The 21,886-nt window shown below is 48.3% G+C and overlaps 1 long non-coding RNA gene and 1 pseudogene across 4 annotated transcripts in view; both read left to right on the top strand.

The window, feature by feature from the left end:
• LOC134733249 (uncharacterized) overlaps positions 1 to 17,936 on the top strand; it is a 28,432-nt gene extending 10,496 nt beyond the window's left edge. The window contains exons 2-4 of one of the 4 annotated variants that reach the window (XR_010116752.1): positions 14,624 to 14,759; positions 15,378 to 15,542; positions 17,247 to 17,936. This is a non-coding gene — a long non-coding RNA (uncharacterized lncRNA). Of the gene's footprint in view, positions 1 to 8,346; positions 9,016 to 14,623; positions 14,760 to 15,377 lie in introns of those variants that run through there. The other 3 variants (XR_010116754.1, XR_010116753.1, XR_010116751.1) reach the window with 3 other exon arrangements.
• A 3,315-nt stretch (positions 17,937 to 21,251) lies between these two features.
• LOC134733397 (uncharacterized) lies at positions 21,252 to 21,345 on the top strand (annotated as a pseudogene).
• The last annotated feature ends 541 nt before the right edge of the window (positions 21,346 to 21,886 follow it).

Here is a 21,886-nt window from a genome sequence, read left to right as displayed (position 1 = left end):
ACTTAATTAGAAAATATTAGACATGGCCGGGCACAGTGGCTCCTGCCTGTAATCCCAGCACTTTGGGAGGCCGAGGTGGGCGGATCACAATGTCAAGACATCGAGAGCACCCTGGCCAACATGGTGAAACCCCGTCTCTACTAAAAATACAAAAAATTAGCTGGGCGTGGTGGAGTGTGCCTGTAGTCCCAGCTACTTGGGAGGCTGAGGCAGGAGGATTGCTTGAATCCGGGAGGCAGAGCTTGCAGTGAGCTAAGATCGCACCGCTACACTCCAGCCTGGTGACAGAGTGAGACTCCATCTCAAAAAACAAAAAAGAAAAGAAAAGAAAATATTAGACTTAGGGCCATACCACCCTGAAGGTGCCCAATCTTGTCTAATCTCAGAAGCTGAAACATTAGACACAGTCTCGTTAAAATCAGGAACAAAAATCTCTACCATTACTACTATTATTTAATATTGGGAAGATATGATTCATGCAATAAAATAGAAATAAGAAGTAGAATTATGCAAAAGGAGAAAAAATTATCATTAGAAATTCCCAGATAATCAACTGAAAACACTTGCTGATATTAATGAAATGTCATCAAAGGGCCGTTTCTAAGATACACAGCTCGGAGCAGGTGCCTTCCTGTAGATCAGCAACAACCAGCAACAAGACACAACAAATTGCCCTTCTCCCACAGTTCCCCTGTGCCGCCCGGGAGCCTGTGCTATGGTCGTGCTCATTCTGTGGCTGAGCATTTGCACCTTGTCTTAGTCCCTTTGAGCTGCTCTAACAAAATGCACTCAACGGAGTAGCTTGTAAACAACAGACATTTATTTCTCACAGTTTCAAAGTCTGGGAAGTCCAAGATCTAGGTGTCTGCAGAGTCAGTGTCTGACGAGGGCCCACTTCCTTCTCCCTGGAACCTCACAGGGTCAAAGGGGTTCACTAGCACGCTGGAGCCTCTTCTGTGAGGGACTCATCTCATCCAGGAGGGCTCCCCTCAGGACATAGTCACTTCTCAAAGGTCCCACCTTCTAATACCATCACCTTGCTCATCAAGTTTCCCCCTGTGAATTTTGGGGAGACATAGAGTTCAGATCATCGCATGCCTTTTCGTGGCTTGTGTGTGGAGCAGGTGCCCTGCATGTATGCAGCTGAAGGGCTGGGAGGTGCGATAGCTACATGAGGAACCCTCATGCTGGAAGTAAGTGTTCCAGGTAATTCTAGGACTGTCCAACCCCCTGAGGCATAATACGCAATATCTTGCCTGCCGCTTTGGGTTTTCCTTTTCAGAGGAAATAAAGGATGGGAGATAGGATTCTGGCAGGAACTGGTCAGTGTCTCACCGTAAAAGCCGAATAGAGTAGAAAGGGCCCCTGGTTTTTTAATCCAGAAGATCTAGGTTGGGGTCCTGGCTCTGGCACTATTCACCCTGTGTCCTTGAAGAGGCTACCCACCTCTGTATTCTTCACTTTCTTTCCCCATGCAGGGAAAGCCGGATTGCCCATCTCCTAAGGGTCGTGGGGAGAGTGGAATACGATGATGAGGGGGAAAGAGCTTTGCAAACAAAAGTACGATGGAAACAGAAAGTGAGACTGTTAGCATCGAGGAGGGCTCCATGCCAACCTGCTGACAAAGCCGCATTCAGTGCCAGCTCTCTAACCGGTCCCCACACTCTGCATTTGATCCAGCTGTAACGCTATACCCTGGTTCCACACAGGGCTTACACTTGGGTGAACTGACCACAGGGAGCTGCTTCAGACCCCTGTTAAGTCTTTTTTTTTTTTTTTTTGAGACAGAGTCTCACTCTTGTAGCTCAGGCTGGAGTGCTGGTGTGATCTCAGCTCACTGCAACCTCCACCTCCCGGGTTCAAGTGATTCTCCTGCCTCAGCCTCCTAAGTAGCTGGAATTACAGGCACCTGCCACCACAACTGGCTAATTTTTTTTTTGTATTTTTAGTAGAGACAGGGTTTCACCATGTTGGCCAGGCTGGTCTCGAACTCTTGACCTCAGGTGATCCGCCTGCCTCAGCCTCCCGAAGTGCTGGGATTACAGGCGTGGGCCACCGTGCCCAGCCCCATGTTGACTCCTGTGGGCAGGGAGGACAGGCACAGGAATGCAACTATCTTGCAAGATTATCCAGACCCAGTTTCCTTATCCAAGGATGAGCTTCGATTTCTCCAATGGCTTTGTTTGTATTGTAATGTCTACTGCGAGGTCCCAGGGTCAAAAGGGCAGCATTTTTTAGCTATCACCTCCCTTTTCAACAGAGAGATGGTAGTACATCCTATCTCAGGGCAAGGCTTGATGCCCCTCTTGGGCTCTAGGTCTAGCCAGCAAGAGAGCTGGTGACCCCCGGTAGGTCCCAGGGGCAATGACAACAACAAGCTCCTGGAACGTCTTGGGGTATGAGTGGGCAAACGCTGTGAGTGACGCAGGGCAAGGATGGAGGAAGGGCAGCCTCAGCAGTCATCAGAACATAGAGAGAATCGGGCAGAAGCTCAGAGAACTCGGAACAGGCCGGGGAGCCAGGAGGCGCCAGGAGTGAGGCCGAGGCTCCGGGCTTAGGGTCCCTCGCATCTTAGGAGTTTGAGGTTGACTCTCCTGCTTAGAGCCCCCACCTCTGCGGGCCTCCGGAAGTACCAGCTGAACACCAGATAGGATTTCTCAGGTGAACATTTCTCCACCTGACTTTCGTGCTGTGTTGGGAAACAGATTCTACGATGGCTGACTCCAGTTACTAAGCCCTCTCTGCTTAAGAGGAGCCATTTCCCCAGCAGACTAGAAAGTGCATGTGTACATGTGGGCATGCGAGTGGTGGGGACGGGGGTGTTGCTTAGGAAATGGGGCTGGCTGCTCCCCATATTCCTGAAATGACAGCAGAGGCCTACATCCACAGCCAAGGCTGTGTGGGCTGCTGTGGATTGCAGACCCCAGGTCTCCTGCAGGCTGAGTATCTGCACTTGGATACTCTTCCCCCTCAACTGGGTCCGCCCTGGCCACAGGACGCCACGGGGTCCCTATTGTGGTCCTGGGAGGGGGGCTACGGGGGGAGCCTCATGAACTCCCCAGCTTGCCTGAGGGCCTGGCCCTGGATTAAAAGGCTGGCCGCTGTAAACCACAGCTGAAGCCCAGCTGTCCCTATAAGTCTGCCCGGCCCACTTCCCGAAGCGTGTCGTGTCGTCTGGAGACGATCCTCAGCTGTCTGCTGAGAGCTAAGAAACTACTTGAGCGTGAAGACTTCTGGTGCAAACGGTGCGTGTCCCCAGCTGAGCCACTGCTTTGTCCTGTCTCCCCCTAAGTCCGGCATTTCTCTTTAGCCTCCTCCCCGGAAACTCTTTGTTTTCTCTCTCTCTCGATGTGTCTCGTCTGTCTGTCTATAGCTCTGCCTCTGTGATTTCGTCTGCATCTCTCTGCATGCCTGCCTGTGTATTCCTCTACATTTACATCTCCATCCTGTCTGTGTGTGTCTGCTTCTGTCTCACTGTGTGTTTCTGTTTCTCTCTGTCTCTCTTTCTCTGCCTTCAGTCTCTCTCTGTTTCTTTCTGTCCCTTCAACGCTCTCTGCTGTGTCTCCCGCTTGCTGTCTCTCCCCGCTCATGTCTGTCTGTCCCCCTGTCTCTCTGTGTGTCTCCCGCTTGCTGTCTCTCCCCGCTCATGTCTGTCTGTCCCCCTGTCTCTCTGTGTGTCTCCCGCTTGCTGTCTCTCCCCGCTCATGTCTGTCTGTCCCCCCGTCTCTCTGTGTGTCTCCCGCTTGCTGTCTCTCCCCGCTCATGTCTGTCTGTCCCCCCGTCTCTCTGTGTGTCTCCCGCTTGCTGTCTCTCCCCGCTCATGTCTGTCTGTCCCCCTGTCTCTCTGTGTGTCTCCCGCTTGCTGTCTCTCCCCGCTCATGTCTGTCTGTGCCCCCGTCTCTCTGTGTGTCTCCCGCTTGCTGTCTCTCCCCGCTCATGTCTGTCTGTCCCCCCGTCTCTCTGTGTGTCTCTCTTTCAGTCCTAGTCTCCCTGTCTCTGTCTTCGTGTCTCTCAGACTGTCTCTTAGTTTCTCTCTGTGCCGCTGTCTCTTTCTGTCTCTGTCTCTTTGATTCTCTCTGCCTCTCAGACTTGGCTCTCTGTCTCTGTCTCTCGTTCCTTCACTCTTGAGTAAAAGTGCCCAGGGAAGATGTCCAGCAAGAACAAGACCCTCCCCGGGCTCCACAGGACAGAGCAGGGTGGACTGCTAGGCTGGGTCCATGTGCCAGGTTGGCTCAACAGTTTTGCTGGGAATTCCCCTCTGGCCACACGAAGCCAGGGCCAGGGAGGGAAAGTGTCCAGCAGTGGATTCTGGGCCTGCAAAGCCAGGCTCCATCTAAGCTCACGTAAGAAGCAACAGTAATACATACACCACCCCCCTCGCCTTAGGGAGCAACAGAAAGGTGATTACATGCTGTGTCAGCTAATCTCGTGAAACCCTGTGTCTCCCTCCAAGGAGTCAAACATTCTCGATCCTTGTATTCCTCCGTCCTTCCAAGTGCCAGGAAAGACCTTCAGAAACCAGTGTCTGAACAAAATGCCAGCAGGAAAACCACAGGTCTCTGATTTATCTAAGTGAGTGGGAAGAAGGGCTGAGGGATGGATCAAGAATTAATGAGGATACAGTAAGTAGAACAATGTAGGACTCCATAATCTGAAAGCTTTTGAAAGGACAGCTGGAACCAGTGCTTCTGGCTATACATACCTGTGATCAAGTTACACCCTCTCCCCACAAAATAGCCGCCTAGCAACCAATACAATATGAATCAGAGTAATAATCACGGCCATCTCTCTTGAATCAGGGGTCCTGCCAGCCACTCTTCATGTATCTGCTTAGTCCATCCTACCAAAAACTCTAATAGTCACCTCCCCATTTTACAGATGAAGAAACTGAGGCTCATAGAGGTTAACTTGCCCAAAGTTACACAGTGAGTAGAAGAGCTAAGATAAGAACTTAGGACTGCCAGTCTCCCAGCCAGCCTGCTCGCCTGTCAGTCACTGTCGCCTCACTGTCACTGTCACCTCACTGTCACTGTCACTGTCACCTCACTGTCACTGTCACCTCACTGTCACTGTCACTGTCACCTCACTGTCACTGTCGCTGTCACCTCACTGTCACTGTCACTGTCACCTCACTGTCACTGTCACTGTCACTGTCACTGTCACCTCACTGTCACTGTCACCTCACTGTCACTGTCACTGTCACCTCACTGTCACTGTCACTGTCACCTCACTGTCACTGTCACTGTCGCCTCACTGTCACTGTCACTGTCACCTCACTGTCACTGTCACTGTCACTGTCACTGTCACCTCACTGTCACTGTCACCTCACTGTCACTGTCACTCTCACCTCACTGTCACTGTCTCTGTCGCCTCACTTTCACTGTCGCTGTCACCTCACTGTCACTGTCACTGTTGCCTCACTGTCACTGTCACCTCACTGTCACTGTCACTGTCACCTCACTGTCACTGTCACCTCACTGTCACTGTCACTCTGAAGAAACATTCTGAGTCAAGTAGAGATGTTCTTTTCACATTTGAGTGTCCTTTTCTGTAGGTGGATCAGAGTATAGAGACATCTGGACACCATTAAGCAGCAGGTCAAGCTGACCTCCCTTCCCTGCCTTCCAGGCAGCAGGTGGCTTCTCAGCATGACCAGGAGCAATGCTGTTCCAATTAGCCCAGGTAGCGCAGGCCCAAGTCATGTCTCTGGAGCTTCGGCAAAATAGTTCACTTGCGGCGCCTTCGTCTCACCAGTGGTCAAAAGAAAGCCATTAAGAGCTTAAGAAAAACATATAAGAGAAAAATTCACAGTTGAGAAAATTCTATTATGCTGTTTCCTTCGAATTGGGATAAAACCGACGTTCTACACATCATCATGGCAGAGCACTTTTCCACCAGACTTGACCTCGAGGCCTAAGAACAGAGGGAAGAGTCCACCGAAGGCCCCTCGTCCGGGGCAGCAGTGATTAGGAGGCATGCATGTGCCTTTCAGGTCTCAGGTCAGAGGAAATTTCAGAAACAAGAAGGTAAAAAAAAAAGGGAAGAAAGACATTCAGTTCATTCCTCTGTGAATGCCCCACTCCTTCCTTCAGTGTAGAAAGAGGTCTCATCCTCAATCATTGCTCCTGCAGACGCAGCGGGGACAGGGCAGCATGGAGGAAAACCAGGCAGTGCAGCGTGTTGCCACACTCACAGATACCGAAACCCGCCGATGCTTCCGAGTTAATCTCCCCTGGCCATGACCTCATGGGGACAAGATGTATGTATTTTGTGCCAGGATGAGACTGTGGCTTCACACACCAAAAAAGTTTATGAGGTTTAAAATAACTCATTGCTCTGATTGTACCACAGTGACCCAGAGAGCACACACCCAAAGAGGATTTGGGCCCAATTGCCAAGCTGATGGTCTTTATGGATGACATAAACGGGATTCCGTTCCATTCCTCAAACACTTCCCGAGTTCCTACTGTGTGCCAGTGCTGAGATAGACACTGAGGATATGAAAATAAATCCGCCATGCCCTCTGACCTGAGGAGCCGATAACTCCAGGCAGGGAGATCAAATACAAACTCAAATATCTACCTTCAGCATATATATATATATATATATATATATACTTTTTTTTTTTTTTGAGACACAGTCTCACTCCAGGCTGCAGTGCACTGGCATGATCTTGGCTCACTGCAACCTCCACCTCCTGGGTTCAAGCTATTCTTCTGCCTCAGCCTCCTGAATATCTGGGATTACAGGCGTGAGCCACCATGCCGGCTAATTTTTGTATTTTTAGTAGAGACAGGGTTTCACCATGTTGGTCAGGCTGGTCTCGAACTCCTGACCTCATGATCGCCCACCTCTGCCTCCCAAAGTGCTGAGATTAAAGGCATGAGCCACTGCGCCTGGCCCCAGCAGATATTTTCTTAGGGCTTACTACATGGCAGACGTTCAGAACTAGGGATTACTAAATGGTAGTCTAATGGCAAATTAGACTCTCTTTGTTGATCAGCTAAACCAGATTCAATTCAGTTTCATGGGCAAGTCCCTATCTTTCAGAAACTTTTAAAATGCTGTCCTTCCTGCTAGACTGTAAGCTTCATGGGGGCTGGGGCTACACACATGCCTTGTTCACAGTGTGTCTTCAGTGCTGAGATGGTGTCTGGTCTGGTGAGTGGTCAAGAAATCCATGAACCTGGGGAAGTTCCTAGGCTATGGGGGGAGCACAAGATGGAGAAGGGATGAAGAACAAAGGGTTCACTCACAAATTATCCTCTCTCTCTCTCTGTCTCTGTCTCATGCGCACACACACACACACACACACACACACACAGAGTCAATTAAGGACATAGAGTGAACTGTAGGCCTCAAGCTCCCATGGCTCACAGAAATTGTCATGGTTGCCAGGCTCTGAGCCATCGCGTGGCAGATACCTTGGTTGGCTCTCTCAACACCCACTTCAGCCCCTTTCCCCTGCCATCGCTACCACAGAGTCTAGAAAGCTGAAGTACTTAACTTCCCAGCCTCCCTGGCAGCTAGGGATGGCCATGTGACACAGTTCTGGCCGGTTAGATGTTGGCAATGTCCCTGGGCAGGGCTGTCCTTTGAGAGTAAAGAGGCAACATCTTAAGAAGAAGGTGTTTGCCTTTTGGACCTTCCTGCCACTCCTCCTTCCTGCCCAGAACCTGGGTCCTGGGAGAAGTTGGAGAGCTGTCACACCAGCCCTGGACTGCTCCCCGCTGGGCTTCTTGTTGTGGGAGGGGAAAGATTCCCTTCATTATCCAGGCCACTCTAGTGTTTCTGTTACTTGTATTTGAACACAAACCACATATACAAAAACTATTATTAGCGAGTTTCCATGTGCCGGAGGCTTTACACCCATCAGCCACCATGCAGAGAAGAAGCAAGAGCTAACATTTGTTGAGCATTTACCTTGTGCCAGGCATTATTGCAAGTTATTTACATGTATCTACTATTTACTGCTCACCTTATTATCAACCCCATATTACAGACGAAGAGACAGGTTTGGCGCAGCAATGTAGCTAGCAAACACCTGATGGGGGGCACAAATGCTCACTGAGCTCTTCACCAGCCCCTGTGGCATCTCCCCCAATCTCTTTAATAAAGTGATTCTCAAAGGGTGGCCTCCAGACTGCAGCATCGGCATCCCCTGGGAACTCCTGAAAGGGGTCCCCACCCCAGACCTCCTGGGTCAGATGTGCTAGGGTGGGAGCCAGCCCTGCAGGCGTCTCGGTTGTGTTTGCAGGCCTGAGAGCCGCTGCATCGTGCGGGTGGGGGGGTCTCCTGCTCCCTCCTGACTCCCCTTGTTGCAGCTCCTGGTAGGCTCCTCCTTGGGCTCCAAATCTTGGGGTACTGGTTAAGCTCTGCAGCTGCCCTTATGTACCAAGAATAAAAATTCTTTGCTGTTGTGGACCCAGGTCCATGTCAGTCTGCAGGTCCCCAGAGCTGCCTGAACTCAATGGTGTCCCAAGACACCATCTGTGCTCTGTCATGAACAAGTCTTCGTAACTCTGAGTTAACCCAGCCCAGCCCTGCCTCAGGCTGGGTCAGTTCATCTGCCATTCCCAGCTCTCTGGCCTCTTTCTTCTTAAACGTCGCAACCCCACCTGGAGCTCCCACTTGCTTCCCGTTCTTTCTTCTCCATGTTTGACCCAGGCAGCCTCGAAGGGTCTCTGACATAGGCCCTGGAGCCACACTGGTGCTTCTCATTTCTATTGTATTACTTTTATTATTATTATTTTTTTTTGTAGACTCAGAGCTAGAAGGGGCCTGGGAGAGCATGCAGTTCAACCCCCCGATTTTACGGGAAAACCAAGGCTCAGGGAGGAGAAGGCATAGGTCCGTATTCATCAGAGGGTTCGTGACAGAATGGCGTACAGCTCCACTCTGCAGTGCAGGACACCACCTCTGGCACCCAAGAGCACTTTCATGTCACCAGCTCAGGACACATTCCTACCGATTGCCCTGGGGACAAACAGGCACCAGACACTTCAGCTCCTGTGGGTCAGTGTTAAAGATCAAACTCTGGACTAACCCACTCTCATGGGCATTCCTCATGAGGGGTGGACAGAAATCTCAAACCAGTGAGGTGGAAAGGAGAGAGGACAGGGCTACCGGCTGGCTGGGAAGAGACCAGAGGATTTCTATAGCAACAATTCCTTTTGGATGGAAGCCAGGCCAGGCTTGGGCTGTCCATGGGGGAATGCTAAAGAGCTGTTTATGATGTTGACAGGGTTGAGGAAGAGAAAACTGAGGTTCATAAGGAGAAGGACCTCTAACGAAGGGCGAGGATGACTGGGTTTGTTTTCTCCAAGGCCACAAAGGAGATAAACACAGGCCCTTCCAGGATGTGCTGTGCTCCCTTAGCACAAGGTCCCCTTTCTCAAGGTGATGGGGGCAAAGGGACATCATGCCTCCAAGGTGAGTCTCAGACCAGGGCCTCTGCCTGCTCTGGACGATGGCTTAATAGAGGCTAAGCTAGTTTAATTAAATTGTGCCACATCCAGGTGCCCAGCGTAATTTTCAAGTGATATGAACATCAGAACCCTTGTTTCTGGATAGGTTATCTAGAGATGCCTCCTGGCATTCACAGGCAGCCAGTCTCTTCCTGAGGAATTTCCACTAATCTCTTCTCCAGGAATAGATCTTGGCTGTTAAGGCAGTGTCAGTGAGTTCAAGGTGTAGCTTGACTCCAGCTTTCACATCACCAAGAAAAGTGCCCTGGCTGTAGGCAAAGGCTGGAGACTTGCAGAGCCTTTTCTGGGACCCTAAAACTAGGATGGTTGCAGTGGTCTGGAACCTTCGGAGTCTTCCCTGCTTCAAGAACCCGAGGACTAGGTTTGAAGGGGAAAGAGGTGGCACTGAGGGAGAGCAGAAGCTCATGTCCTCGGGATAAGCCTTAGCTGCTCTCTGACCCACTTCTCCTTCCTCATCCACCCTTTCTTTCTGTGGCAGCCTCCCACCTCCTCTGCCTTCCGTCTTCAGGACAAACACATTTAAACAATTTGGGGTGGAATAGTATTTGTTAGTTTCAGGCTCCGATTCTCCACGGGAGTGATCTTCAACCAAACAGAAAAGATAGTGGTAAAATACCTCATTCAGATTTACTTCAAAATAGTATGAAATGGGGAAGTGGGTGGGGTTACCGCTGCAGCAGGTTGCCTCTGAGTTGATAATTGCTAGAGCTGGGTGATGGCGTTATTCACAACGGCCAAAAGCTGGAAGCCACCTAAGTATCCGTCGACAGATGAATGGATAAACACAATGTGGTGTGCACAGTGGAACACTCTTCAGCCTTAGAGAGGAGGGAAATTCCATCACACGCTGCAGCATGGAGGCAACTCGAGGGCATTGCGTTAAGTGAAATACACCAGTCGTAAAAGGACAAATACCGTATGATTCCACCCACAGGAAGTAGTTAGGGTAGTCAAATTCCTGGAGACAGAAAGTGGAATGGTGGTTGCCAGGGGCTGGGGAGGGAGGAAGGGGGATGTGTTGTTTAATGGGTGTAGTTTCAGCTTTACAAGATAAAAATGTTCTGGAGATGGTTGCAGAACAATGTGAGTGCAGTTAACGCTACTGAACCATATCCCCAAAATGGGTAAGTTGGTACATTTTATATCTATTTTACCTCAATTAAAAATTTTAGGCCGGGTGCAGTGACTCACGATTCTAATCCCAGCAGTTTGGGAGGACGAGGCGGGTGGATCACTTGAGACCAGGGGTTCAGGACAAGCCTGGCCAACATGATGAAACCCCATCTCTTCTAAAAATACAAAAATTAGCCAGGTGTGATAGGCACCTGTAATCCCAGCTACTTGGGAGGCTGAGGCAGGAGAATCGCTTGAACCTGGGAGGCAGAGGCTGCAGTGAGCCAAGAAGTTCACGCCACTGCACTCTAGCCCGGGCAACAGAGTGAGACTCTCTCAAAAAACAAACAAAACAACTCTGAAGTAGTGATTCAGGGACTACCTGACTCTAGAGATCAGAAAAGCTGAATAGAGTGTGAAGACACGGGGATCCTGGGACAGCAGCAGCTTAACGTGTCTGCCTTCCGTCCCACAACATACCACTCCAGCCGCCACCCACCACCTCTTCCAAGGCAGCTTGTCACTGGAGCCAGCAGGTAGGCAAGAGCCTGAAGGAAATACGCTGGGTGGTGAAGTGGGGCTTCCTGCCCTCTAAGAGAGCCTGGACGAGATTCTAAGGGAAGTACGGCTCTGGCCACATACACATGCTTGTCTCCCCAGCCCCCAAAAAGCTAAGGAGGAACTGAACAGCTGAGCTGTGAGACCCAGGGGCAGCTCCTCTTGCTCAACAGGGAATGCCTACCAGTCAGCCCGCTCTTCCCTGGACCTCCAGGGACCAACAGCACCAAGGCCCCTCCACAACCTGTGGTTTTCTAGCTGCTGAGCCACAAGGGTCAGGCAAAGAAAGGAAACAACATACCAAGGAGGCCGAAGGCGCAAAGGGAGGAATACACCAAAATTCCAGAACGGGCTTCCGAGGAGACAGAGCACAGTGCAACGACAGCAACAGAACTACCAAAATTCCAGAACAGGCTTCCGCAGAGCTTCCAGGGAGACAGAGCACAGTGCAACAACAACAGCAGCAGAAGAACTCAATGAAAATGGCCTTAAACTTCAAAACATTCTTTTTTTTTTCTTTTTTTTTGAGACGGAGTCTCACTGTCTTGCCCAGGCTGGAGTGCAGTGGCTCGCTCTCAGCTCACTGCAACCTCTGCCTCCTGGGTTCAAGTGATTCTCCTGCCTCAGCCTCCTGAGTAGCTGGGATTACAGGCATGCACCACCACACCTGGCTGATTTTGTATCTTTAGTAGAGATGGGGTTTCACCATGTTGGCCAGGCTGGTCTTGAACTCCTGAACTCAAGTGATCCACCCGCCTCGGCCTCCCAAAGTGCTGGGATTATAGGCGTGAGCCACCGTGCCTGGCCAAAACATCCTTTTTTAACCAAAAAGTGAAATGGATAATTTAAGTGGAAGGATAACCAAAGATAAGGTTTGAATTCGTGGCTTGACAGATGAATGTGAGGAATACTGCAAACCACAGAGCAAAATGCAGAGGGGTAGAAACTGTCAGGGAAAATGGGAGCCACTTGCGGGGCAGATTTAGGAGACCTAACAGGGGACCAATAACTGAATCACAGAGGACAACAGGGACAAAATGACAGCGGCCTAACAGATACAGACTTCTGGGTTATGAAGACTGCAGTCTTGGAATTCTGTACCTAGCCAAGCCATCATTCACCCACAGGAGTGAAACACACACACACACACACACACACACACACGTATGCAAGGATTCAAAAATTACATCGCTCACATGCACTCTCTGAAGAAAAGAGTTTTAAAGACTTCACCCAAAATAAGCCAGGTGCAGTGGCTCATGCCCTGTAATCCCAGGACTTTGGGAGGCCAAGGCAGGTGGATCACTTAGGTCATCTCAGAAAAAAAAAAAAAAAAAAGACTTCAACCAAAATCGAATGAATTCTAACAGAGAAGAAAAGAGGAAACAGAAGTGAATGATAAATCATGCTTAACTATATATGTGTATATATACATACATATTTAACCATATATACCCACATATGTGTGTATATATATATTTATGTATGTATTGATATATACATATGTATTATTAAATGTAAATGGATAATGACAGACTGTCTGGAAATGTGTAACACTGAATAAGGATTCTTGGACGTGAAATACTGCAAAGGAAATCCTCAACCTCCTGCGTAGCTGGGATTGCAGGCACGCGCCACCACACTTGCCTGATTTTGTATTTTCAGTAGAGACGGGATTTAGAAGGAAAAGTGCTAAGCAGTTTCCGCTGCACCTAGAAGCTGGAGACAGGGCATGGGGAGTAAAAGCATCCCATAGACTAACATAGGGGTGACAGGAAGAAAATTGGGAAAGTAACGGTATTCTGAATATCTCACTGGTGGAGGAAAGAAGCACCTGAAGGGGAGGAATAGTCAGAGAATAGAGTGTCTAAGTGGAGAAATCATATCTCGTATCCCTATAATACTAAAGAAATAGAGTTTGGTTATGAACACCAGGAAAGGAAAGGTGATGTAACCGTTCACGGCATGAAAATGTCCACATTCATAAGGGTGGACAGCAACCTGAGCAAGCCACTAAAATTAAGAAAAAAAATCATTAGAAACATAAGCTGGAAGGAATAAAATGAAATACAACAGTTGTACACTAAATGTGAATGAACTGAATTCTCTCTTTAAAAGACAGAATATAGACTGGGCTAAAAAACCAAAAATCTATCTTTTTTTTCTGAGACGGAGTCTCGTGCTGTCGCCGAGGCTGGAGTGCAGTGGTGTGATCTCCGCTCACTGCAACCTCCGCGTCCCGGGTTCAAGCAATTCTCCTGCCTCAGCCTCCTAAGTAGCTGGGACTACAGGCACATGCCACCACGCCTGGCTAATTTTTGAATTTTTAGTAGAGATGACATTTTACCATGTTGGCCAGGTTGGTCTTGAACTCTTGACCTCAGGTGATCCACCCGCCTTGGCCTCCCAAAGTGCTAGGATTACAGGCGCGAGCCACCACGCAGCACAGCCACGAAAATCTATCTTAATCTTGTTTATAAGAAACAGACTTTAAATGGAGTGATAAAGGAAAGTTTAAAGTCCAGGAATAGATCCATGTAGATAGGAAATTTTACTATATGGTAAGAGTGCCATTTCACATTATCGGGAAGTAGATGAGTATTTCCACAAAGAATGCTGGGACAATCACATATTCATTTGGAAAAAAGCAAATTTGGATTAAAAAGAAATCACCTGGGCTGGATGTGGCGTCTCACGCCTGTAATCCCAGTACTTTGGGAGGCCGAGGCAGGTGAATCACCTGAGATCAGGAGTTCTAGACTAGCCTGGCCAACATGGTGAAACCCCATCTCTACTAAAAATACAAAAGTTAGCCTGGCATGGTGATGCACGCCTGTAATCCCAGCTACTCGGGACGCTGAGACAAGAGAATCACTTGAACCCAGGAGGTGGAGGTTGCAGTGAGCCGAGGTGGCGCCACTGCACTCCAGCCTGGGTGACAGAGTGAGACTCCAGCTCTAAAAAGATAAAAATAAAAATAAAGAAATCACATGAAGCAAAATAGACACACTCAAGAAAATTAAAAGACAAGCAACAGATTCAGAGAAAATGTTTCCCACATATACTTATTAATAATAGACAAAGAAGTAATAGCTATAATGTGTAAAGATATCCTACAAATCAATAAGAAAAAGGCAAGCTACCAAATATAGCAATGGGCAAATAATACGTACATTTCACAGAAGAGAAAAGCCAAATGGCCAACAAACCCATAAAATGATGTTCAACCTCACTTGGAATAAATGGGAAAAAGCACATTAAGGCAACACCTTCTTTCTCTCATTGCATCGATGAAAATGTTGAAGATTTAAATATCAAGTGATGGCAAGGGTTTGGGGGAGTATAAATACAATCTCTCTAGAAGTCAATTTGACATCTAATATAATTGTTTTGCTTAAATCTAATACAACCTTAAATGTGCCTTTCTTTTGACTCAGAAGTTCTACTTCTTCTCTTTATTCTAGAAGAAGGCATGTGCAAGAAGCGATGCACAGGATGCTTAGTGCAGCACTGCTGTAAGAAAACACTGGAAAAGCCGGGTGCGGTGGCTCAAGCCTGTAATCCCAGCACTTTGGGAAGCCAAGTTGGATGGATCACAAGGTCAGGAGATCAAGACCATCCTGGTCAACACGGTGAAACCCCGTTTCCACAAAAAAATACAAAAATTAGCTGGCATGGTGGTGCGTGCCTGTAATCCCAGCTACTCGGGGAGGCTGAGGCAGAATTACTTGAACCAGGGAGTTGGCAGTTGCAGTGAGCTGAGATCGCTCCATTGCACTCCAGCCTGGCGACAGAGCTAGACTCCATCTAATTAAAAAAAAATAGAAAAGACAAGACTGGAAAAAGCTAATGTCCACCAATAAAGAAGTGGTTAAATAAACCTTGACACATACAAACGATGGTATCTTGCAGCTGTTAGAATCAGATACGATATATCTAATACATAGAAACATAAAAAAGATATCTTTGACATATTGTACAGGGAAAGAATCAAGCTGCAGAATGATTTATACCATATACCGCTTTTGTAAAAAACAAACTAACAAACCCACAAAACTATATTATACCTGGATTTTATAGATATGTAAATGGGGAGAGGATTGGGATTGGGGCTAAGCAAAAGGAACTTTAGCTTTATTTATATTGTTTGAGTGTTTTGCAGTAAGAGTGTAATCATGAATTATATGTGTGGAAATAAAATATATGTTTAATCCATAGCAAGAAGAAAGGCCTTCCTGCTTTGAAGGGCAAATGCATTCATTCACAATCGGGTGTTAAATACCCACTGTAGGCCAGTTGCTGTTGGAGAGAAAAAAATGAATGCTGCCAGCTGCATCGTGGAGGCTCTCTCTGTCTAGTAGAGGAGACAAGACTTGTAAACCAGTAAGTGCAATATGTCAGCAAAATATGATCTGCGCCATAGGAGCCATACAAACAAATGCTGTGGAACTTGTGAGAGGAGATTAGTTCCTGGGGAGAAAAAAGGGGAGGAGAAAGAAGCAAGAAAGACTTCATAGACAAAGCAGCGTGTGAGTTTGTGTGTGTGTGGGGGGGGTGTGTGCATGTGTGTGTGGTGTGTATGTGCACTGTCATGTGCAGTATGTAGTGTGTGCAGTGTGGTGTGTGTATACAGTGTATATGTGGTATGCGCACATATGCATGTGATCTGTGTGTTGTACGCTGTGTGGGTGCGTGTGTGGTGTGTGTACAGTGTATATGTGACATGTGCACATGTGTATGTGGTTGTGTGTTGTGTGTGGTGTGTGTGCAGTGTATATGTGACATGTGCATGTGTGCATGCCTGGGTTCCCACATACACATGCGGGCAGAGGCTGACAGGAAGTGGCGGGGGGAATAGGGAAGAAAGCCCTCAGTGGGGCACATGTGAACAGCACAGATGAGAGGTGACTTTGGGCACGTGGGTGAGCAGTGAGCACATGGGTTTGACTAGCCTGATCGGGGAGGGTGGGTTGGAGACACAAGCGAGTGCCAAAAGTAGAAAAAGAGGCCGAGGTCAAAGTGCCCATTCACTGAGCGAGCATTTCCTGGGTGCCAGTTGTGCCCCAGGCCCTGTCTCCTCCTCGAGAACTTCACCATCTAATGGGGAGCAGGGAGAAGTTGTTTGGGGGCAAATATATAATTTTATATTTTAAAATAACTGCATGCCTGACTACAGAATAAAAATGGCCAGGCTGAGAGGTTTGGATTCCATTTCTGAGGTGACAGGGAGCCCCAGAAGGTGTTTGAGCGGAGAAGTGACACGCTGTGTTTTAGGAATCTCACCATGGCACTGTGAGTTGGGTGGATTCTCAGGGCAGGGAGCTGAACAGAGTGGCTGCAACAGGTCTAGCCAGAGGAGGTTGAGACAATGGTCTGGCCAGGAGGTAATAGGAGCCCACATGGGGAGTGAAGAGGAGAGAGAATGGGAAAGAACAGATCTGAGCACTATTGTAACGGGAAGATTGTCAGGATTTGGTGAGTTTGGTCTTGAATATATTGCCTTTGAAGTATTTTTGGAACACCCGAGCAGGGGTGCGTCATAGGAAGTTGGATAAAAGGATCCGAGGAAGGCCAGCTGGCTGCAGATAATGGCAGATCCGGGAGTCCTGGCTTGTGGTGGAGGACAAAGTGTGGGAGAGATCAGTCAAGGAGAGCGTTGATGGGATGAGAAGAGGAAAGAAGCTCACTCTGGAATCTCTCAGGATCCAACAGAGCAGGAAGAGACCTAGGGAAAGAGGCCAGGATTTCATTTCCCTAGGACAGTCACAGAAGAGTCAACAGAGGATTCGGTTCTGGCACCTCCACCCCAAACTTGGGCTCCTCTCTTCCAAGGGCGGGAGGGCCCTCTGATTCTGTTTGTGCAGCTGGCACTGGCCACGCAGAGCTGCCTCTGGGAGTTGACTGGGTAGGCAGGAACAAGCAGACAGGGCCTCAGCTGCAGCGTGGAGGTGGGTGGATGTACCTGGACACGCAGGATACCAGGGCTGCTAACAGCATCCTCTGACTGGCCTAGGGTGGTCATGTCCACGGTGCTGGTGCTCTGCCCCTTTGCCTTCATGGTGTTGTCTGCTGGCTTCTTCCCAATAGTTTCTTTTGAGACGCAAATTCTCCAGGCCACAGAAGAGAAGAGAAGGAGCAGACACGTCCTCCGGCCTGTGTGTGAACGCAGGACTTCGGTTCACCCGTGGTGAGCGGCAGGCACCTTCTACAACCCTGAATTAAAGGCTCCTTCAATATAGATTTTTGTCTTTATGTCACTCAGATGTCATTTTTCCATGAATAAAGGGCAAGCTGAGTCTAGCCTTCAAGGACTCCATGATTTGGCTCCAGATTGCTGAGCTGTGCCTGTTAGCTTCAACGTGTGTCTCCTGATCCATTCTCCACCCTCTGTCATCCTGCTCTCCCCCAAGAGGCTGACCCAGAGCGGCTCCCTGGCTTCTGTTGGGCTCAGCCAAAGGGAAGCTCTAGGACACCTGAGGAAGGGAGGACTGTGAGGTCGCGGGATCTCAGTGTGGATCCTGGTTTTATGGCCAAAGCTTACAGTATTACCAGCCCACAATTATGAACAAAATGTTAGATACGAAAGTGAATCTCCATTTAGAATGAGAAAAGAAATGGTGACAAATTACACTTTTTAAAAAGCTTACAAACAACACAGATATCACAAAATGTAGAAAAATAACGATATTTTTCTTAGTTGCCTAGAAAACTCTACAATACCTTTTCCCATATCTTCCTGCTGCAAATACTTCACGTCTCATACAACAACTGTGTAATATAATTTCCCACAGAAAGAATGGAAATATAACCCAGTCTTCAGTAGGCTTGGTTGAAATTTTATTTTATTTTATTTATTTTATTTTTTGAGATGGAGTCTTGCTCTGTCACCCAGGCTGGAGTGCAGTGGTGCAATCTCAGCTCACTGCAACCTCTGCCTCCTAGGTTCAAGCAATTCTCCTGTCTCAGCCTCCCAAGTAGCGGGGATTACAGGCGTGCGCCACCACACTGAGCTAATTTTTGTATTTTTAGTAGAGATGGGGTTTTGCCATGTTGGCCAGGCTGGTCTTGAACTCCTGACCTCAGGTGATCCACCTGCCTCAGCCTCCTAAAGTGCTGGGATTACAGGAGTGAGTCACCACACCCGGCCTGAAATTTTATTTTTCATCATCGATCATCTAGAACTGTTTCAGTTTCACCACTCATTGTAACATTATGTGGAATTTTGAGATTATTGTCAAATGACAGAATGTCAAATGATGGAACATTATCATTTTCTTCCGTATATCACTAAGATTTAGGACATTTCAAATTTCCTTGTGCAGGAAGTAATCTTAATTACTCTTTGAGCTGATGACACTTATAAGTCAGTTTGTCTTTGGTGTCCCCATTGTAGTGACATATCATGAGACCTACGTTATCATCTGTGGAGGGAGCTGTGGCCACCGCACAGATCCCCTCTTCAGGCCGACACAGCCATCCTTCCACTGCTGGGGATGTCAGATTGGCTGAGGCCACATTTCTGATCAGCTTTTCCTAATCCTGCCATCCTCATTTCCTCACACGTGTCTCCTGAGAGCACTCCACGGTAAGTCTCCGGCCCACAACTTTCCATTTCATGGTCAGCCTCCAGGGAACCCAATCTAAGATAGCTTCAAAGATGTCAGCATTTTTTATCACAGTAGCAAGAAATGTAAAGCTTTTCCCAGTGAGTTAATATGCTTTACTTCCCTTTAACAATAAGATTACCAACTGGTCCAAGGGCCTTTATTTCTACCTGCATTTTCTTTCTTCTTAAAAAATTACTACTTTTGGTATGATCTGAAATGTTGTTATGCTTACAGGCCTCAAACACAGAAGTTTAAGAATTTCCGAAGGGTGAGATTCCATTTTAAAATAAAATAGTATGGTGTATTTAGAGTTGCATGTACTACGTTATATTTCTGACCATGAGAACTGAATTCTCCACTTAAAATTGCACGTCTGATGATGGGAAGAATTTTCTATAGGCTATCTTCTGGTTCCATACCTTACAAACCTCTGTTCTCTTCCACTAACCACATACATGTTGCAATATGTCCTGTCATTACCTTCAAGTCATGACACCAGGTGAGCTGGAGGTGAGAGTATTCCTGAAAGCCATTCTGACATCAGGACAGCTAGCGATGAATTAAGTATATTCAGAAGTGACTGTGGGCTGGGTGCAGTGGCTCACACCTATAATCCCAGCACTTTGGGAGGCCGAGGTGGGCGGGTCACCTGAGGTCAGGAGTTCGAGACCAGCCTGGACAACATGGTAAAACCTTGTCTCTACTAAAAATACAAGAATTAGCTGGCTGTGGTGGCACACACATGTAATCCCAGCTACTCGGGAGGCTGAGGCAAGAGAATCACTTGAACCCGGGAGGCAGAGGTTGCAGTGAGCCGAGATCACGCCACTGCACTCCAGCCTGGGTGACAGAGTGAGACTCCATCCTAAAAAAAAAAAAAACGAAGTAGCTGTGAGCAACCTACATATACCCAACCAAACCAAAAGCCATCTCCCCTTAACCAGATCCTAAAAATGCCCACAACGACGCCAAAGCCACCCAACCATGAGATATACATAGTGGAGGGAACCTGGGATTGAAACTATCTTACTTGTGCGAAATTTACAAAATGTGTGACATATGAATACATCGCTAGAACTCCTCCTGGCTTTGGAAGTCACCTGTGCAAGCTTGGGATCCTGAAGCTTAAACTTCGCCGGCGTTACTGCAAATCCAGCTCTGTCTGGGTCTCTCCCTGCAAGGTTGCCTCCAGCTTGCTGTGCCCTTGGACTGAAGTCTTCCGTTCCTTCCGAGGCAAGTTGCTCTGCAGGACTCTCTGTTCTGGTCTTCGTCTCTTTGTGCCTAGAGGTGATAACACCTTGGCTCTTACTAAGACCAGTTAACTGCACTATTCTTTGTGGTTTCCCCATGATCGCACCTTTGCAAATAAACTATCCTGGAACTATCCCATTTTAATTGTGTCCTCTGTTTGCTGTTAGGACTCTGACGAGTCATCACTCACTCTTCCCCAGCAAACACCCCTATTTCCCTCAAGCTGCCCCTAACTCTCTCCCTTCCTCACCCCAACCCCAGCTTACACCATCTGCCTCCCTGAAATGTCCTAAGCAAACCCTGCCCATTCTTCCAGGCCCAGCTGATCCCATCCTCCTCCCCAGCCAGAGTGGCGCTCAGGAAGCCCTGCCGGGTCAATGCATGTTGGAACATTATCTGGGCAGCGTCTGCCTGCAGAAGCTCCAGGGAAGGGGGAGGGGTTCCTGGAGATATCGATTTCATAATTAGGCCTCGGAGAAAGAGGCTCTCGGCGGCATCTTTCCTGGAGACCAGAATCACTGCTTACCCCACCATGGAGGGAGACCCTATCAAAATGAATGAGGTTCCTTCCCTCTCCTGGGTGAGGGGCTGGGATTCCCTCTGTCTGTGAGTATGGGAGTGATTAAAAGGGAGGCTGGCTGAATGCCTTACACAAATCATTTCCAGCCACCCACACCCGAGGGACACTGCAGGAATGCAGGGCAGAACACAAACGCATCCTTCCTGCTGGGCCTGGCTCAGAAGAGAAAGTCATGTCAGATGCAGGGAAGGGAGCCTCTGGGGAAACAGTGGGCAGAACAGCAGTAATCCCAGGCGAGCAGAGTCCAGGGCTCCTGCTCTGAGGCTCCATGAAGTAATTCATGCAGGAAGAGGTGGGAAACAGCCTCTGCCCAGGTTAATGGGAGCAAGTCATGGCCACCTCCCAGAAAAGGAGACTGGGAAGAGTAGGACCCAGGCCTTCTCTTCCACAGGGCAGAGCAGTCTGGGGAGGCTTTGCTGCTGCCCAGGCAGGAGACGGCAACGAGGCCATGCATATTCCTGTGGTGAAAAAAATGGAGGCCCAGTTTTGGCCACAGACGAGATTCCTATCACAGAGAGTGCCGGAAGTCTGCCTAGCATCTGGGGCGCTTCCGGAAAAGCAGAATGGAGCTTGGGACCCAACTCTCCGCTCTGACTTTCTGAGTCTCGAGCCCCAAAATGTAGGTACTTTCAAACAAGAAAAGTACCAAGAAAGAGTCTTTTGTAGTTTGTAAGTGTGATGATTAGGTTTTGAGAGGGGCCTCCCTCAAACCTTTAGACATTGTCATTGGCACATTACCTGCCTGATGTGAAAAAGAGAAAGAAAAAAAGTAGCAAATATCTGGGGATTTTCTTTCACTGGTTGCTGTTAAATGCTTTAAAATTAAAAGACATATTTATCCCCTTTATAAAACTGGAAAGATATGCCGGTTTAAAGGTAAGGAAGTGGGCTGGCATGGTGGCTCTTGCCTGCAATCCTAGCACTTTGGGAGGCCGAGGCAGGTTTATCTCCTGAGGTCAGGAGTTCAAGACCAGCCTGGCCAACATGGCGAAACCCCGTCTCTACTAAAAATACAAAAATTAGCCAGGCGTTGGGGCATGCGCCTATAATCCCAGCTACTCAGGAGGCTGAGGCAGGAGAATCACATGAACCCAGGAGGCAGAGGTTGTGGTGAGCCAAGATCGCGCCACTGCACTCCAGCCTGGGTGGCAGAATGAGACTCTCTCAGAAATGAAAAACAAAAAATAAAAAAATAAAGGTAAGGAAGTGACTGATTACCTCTTGGTTCACACGTGAGTGTGTGGGCATGGGCGATGGTGGTGGTGGTCATAGCCAGTAGAACATGTGTG

Source organism: Symphalangus syndactylus, chromosome 17, assembly GCF_028878055.3.
Source record: "Symphalangus syndactylus isolate Jambi chromosome 17, NHGRI_mSymSyn1-v2.1_pri, whole genome shotgun sequence".
NCBI lineage: Eukaryota > Metazoa > Chordata > Mammalia > Primates > Hylobatidae > Symphalangus > Symphalangus syndactylus.
The sequence above is the reverse complement of the archived record's forward strand: the minus strand, read 5'-3'. Positions and strand labels throughout refer to the sequence as shown.